The sequence below is a fragment of the Arachis duranensis genome, chromosome 1 (assembly GCF_000817695.3).
Source record: "Arachis duranensis cultivar V14167 chromosome 1, aradu.V14167.gnm2.J7QH, whole genome shotgun sequence".
In the NCBI taxonomy this organism is placed as follows: domain Eukaryota; kingdom Viridiplantae; phylum Streptophyta; class Magnoliopsida; order Fabales; family Fabaceae; genus Arachis; species Arachis duranensis.
In genome coordinates, this window is record NC_029772.3 from 16,903,421 (window position 1) to 16,907,129 (window position 3,709).

Sequence of the window (3,709 nt, forward strand, 5' to 3'; positions counted from 1 at the left end):
TTTAAATTGAGGTTGCATCTCACCACAAAAGTCCCTAAATCCAGTATTTTCTACAAACTTAAATGGGAGTTCATCAATTATTATCATCTTACAAAGTGAAAGCCTACACCGCTCCTGGTTAAAGTCTACTGCCTTCAATGTTGGTGGCTCATCTAAATTGGAATTTGTGAACACAAGGGTTTTTTGTTTTTTATCAACTTGATTATCTGGGTTCTTCGCACAAGTTCCAATGTGTTTTTTTAGATTAGAGGTGCCATCCCTACGACTATGACATTGTAACCATTTCAAGCAATGTTTACATTGAGCTTTAGTTTCTTTCGCATTTTTTTTAAAGTGATCCCAAACAATAGAAAGGGGCCTGCTAGCCTTTCGTTTACCTGGCTGGCCTGTCTATGTCTTTGTCCCAGCAGTAGGAGCATCACTTGAGGCTGGATTAGTCACTGATTCTCCTCCCCTTGCTGACTCAGAAGGTGTCGATGCAGCAACATTTGGTGGAGTAGGAATGCTGCCTACCTCAGATCCACTTGTATTGTTTGTAACTGCTTGCCTATCAGCCATTTCAAGCAACACAATCCTGCAAGAAACATCTCACATAATTACATAAATCATATAAACATAGAATAGAACACCAGCATCTCACATAATTCATATAAATAATAACATGAGCAGAATTCTTTAAAAAACACAATAACAGTAAGGGTAATTACAACAGGTTACTATTATGTATTGAAAATAAGTCAAAAAATCGAGTCCAAACACAGAATAGAGAAATAGAGCATTTCAATTCAGCAGGTTACTCATGAAAATTACCTGAAGACTAAAGTCCTGACTCCTGAACGCGGCGATGAGATTAGGGCCTAGGGGTGAGAGATTGGAGGCTTTCAACCAGAGAGGCAGAGAATCCAAGCAGCTACTGCTAGTGTTGCTCTGAACAGCCTGCTCAAGGATCTGAACATCGTCGTCAACATTGAGGAGGAAGCCGACCAACACAGGCAGGAACGACGGGGTGAACGACAACCTGAACGGCATAATAGGTGAGACTCTCAGAGATTGGGAGTCACGGGGTGAACGGCGGGGTGAATGACAAAATAGGTGAGACCGTGAGAGTCTGAGAGATTGGGGGTCAGGGGTTGAACGGCGGGGTGAACGGCAGACGGGCAGAATAGGTGAATGGGTGAGAGTGAGATTGGGGTCTGGAGATTTGGGTTTTACTTTGTCTCAGGCTTTCAGCGCCGTGAAGGAAGGAAGCAAGGAACAAGGAAGGGAAGGGTCCGAAGGGAGTCACTAGTCAGGGACGAAAGGTGAATCTGCAACACAAAGTATAAGTATCTAACATATATATATTTTTTATTTTTATTTTTTAATTATTTTGTGCGGATCCGCGGATCTGCGGATCGGATCCGCGGATACAGCACATAAATCCGCAATCCAATCCTTAATAGGTGCGGATCGGATCCTATCCGATCCGATCAGTCTGCGGATCGGATCATATCCGCAATTATCGGATCGGATGCGGATAAATACCGCAGATCTACGGATATGATCCGATCTATGGACACCCCTAGTCACGTGATAATAATTTTATAGGCAAGGCAGATCTAATGTTTCTTCTGTAATATGTAAGTACTGTTTGGATAATTTTTTTAAATAAAAGTTTTCTTCTGTCAAAAAAAAATTATAGGCAAGGAAAAAATTAATAGTGGTTATGTTAGAGAATATAAAATTTATTTAATGAATAAATATATTGGTAATGAGACTAATATAAGGACAATAAATATATTAATAATAAATATGTTAATAAAAAATTGTATATATAAAAATTAATTATTATATCAGTTATTATATATTTATGTGTAAATATATATTTTAACGTATATTTATTTTAAAAAGATGATCAATTTAATTTATATAATTGATTTTTAATATATATTTAGCATAGTTGGTTACTAATATTTAAATAATTACGTTGGTGTTAGTATCTTTTCAGATTTATTTAAATCTTATGAAAAATTTTAAAACAAAATAAAACATTTAAAAGGTTATAATTTATAAACAAAGATGAAACATCTCAAATACAACTAAAGCAATAATAATTTACCAAAAGGAAGAAAAACCAAAATGAGAAGCAATTGAGTGAGAGCCCGTGTATACACGAGCCATGTACGACAATGACGCCTGTTAGCTCGTGGCCCAGGCACTCTTGGCAGATTCAATTCCTTGCTTCTCTGCGCCTTCATTCTTTGTCCTTTTGCTTCTGTATATTCCTAACGATGAAACATTAATGTAAAATAATTAAATAACACTCAGCTCGTACATGCCATTTTCAATGTGAATTTGTGAAAGATCCTCAAAACGGAAAAAATTATAAAGTAATAAAGTAATATATTAATTATTATTGAATTTATAATTTTTATATATAAATTTATTATTTTAATTTAATAGTGATTAAACTCTTATTTTTTATTTTACGAATTTTTATTTTATTTTAGAAGAACTTCATCTATTGTCAGTTCATTTTCGTATGTTTTAAATTTGTAAATAATAAAAGCTTGGCTAATATTTTAGTTTTGGTATGTTTTATCCAACTAATTATATATGGTTTAGCATCTGGTTGACTGGTTGTATTATAAATGAATGAATGATTGAATCTTAAATAAAAAAATAAGACCTGACATTTTTTTAAATTCATATGAAAAGTATATAGTCATTTTGTTTCATGAAAATATATAATTTTTGTGTGAAAAATTTATACGACTGTGTTATGTGTTAGTTTTTCATTATTAGTGTTTTTTGGTTTGAACTAAATTATTATACCCCTGAATTAGAAAAATATTACAAATATTCTATTAAATAAATTAAGTTTGTAATTGAAAATTAACCTGAATTTTTCATATATTTTTTTCCTGTTTTTCACTTACTTTGTTTATCATTTTTAATGAGGGTTTATTAGTGGAACAAATTAATATGCTTTGTTTATATTTTCTAAATAATCACTAATTAACAATCTAATAGAATTTTAAAAAAAAATTTATTTGACAAAAAAATTATATTTAACCATAATTAATTAATAGAAACAATAAACATATAATAAATATACTATAACAATGTTTCAAATGAAAACACAAGGGTTAATAATCAAAGTCGTTTATGAAAAATCGCTCTTTCTTCATATTAGTCCCATAATAATTAATTTTTTAGTTATATCCGTCCTTGAAAGATAAAATGTGATTTAAATTGGTCATTCCGTTAGTTAGATAATGACGTATCACGTTAAGTGCCATGTGACATGATGATGTGGTAGGTTAATGCCACGTGTCACAAAATGATTAGTTAACGTGCCAGTAATACCTAACACGTCACGTGTCACCTGACATATAAAAAAGTTATTTATAATCAAAATAGTCCCTAGACTATGTAAATCATTTTTATCCCTAAAATTTTAAAAACTAATCAAATTAGTCATTATATAATTTTTTTTTCATAATAATAAATTAGAAATACTTTTTAATAGTACTAATTTTAATATTATTTTTTAGATCTTAATAAACAAAATTCTTTTTACATAAAATGATAAAATTATTATAAAGTTATTTTGTCATGTGTATTTTAAAATTTTATATTTTTAAATTATAATTTTTTTATGGTGAATTTTTTTTATTTAAACAAGTTTATCAAATTATTGTCGATTATATATTTAAAAGTTTAATAT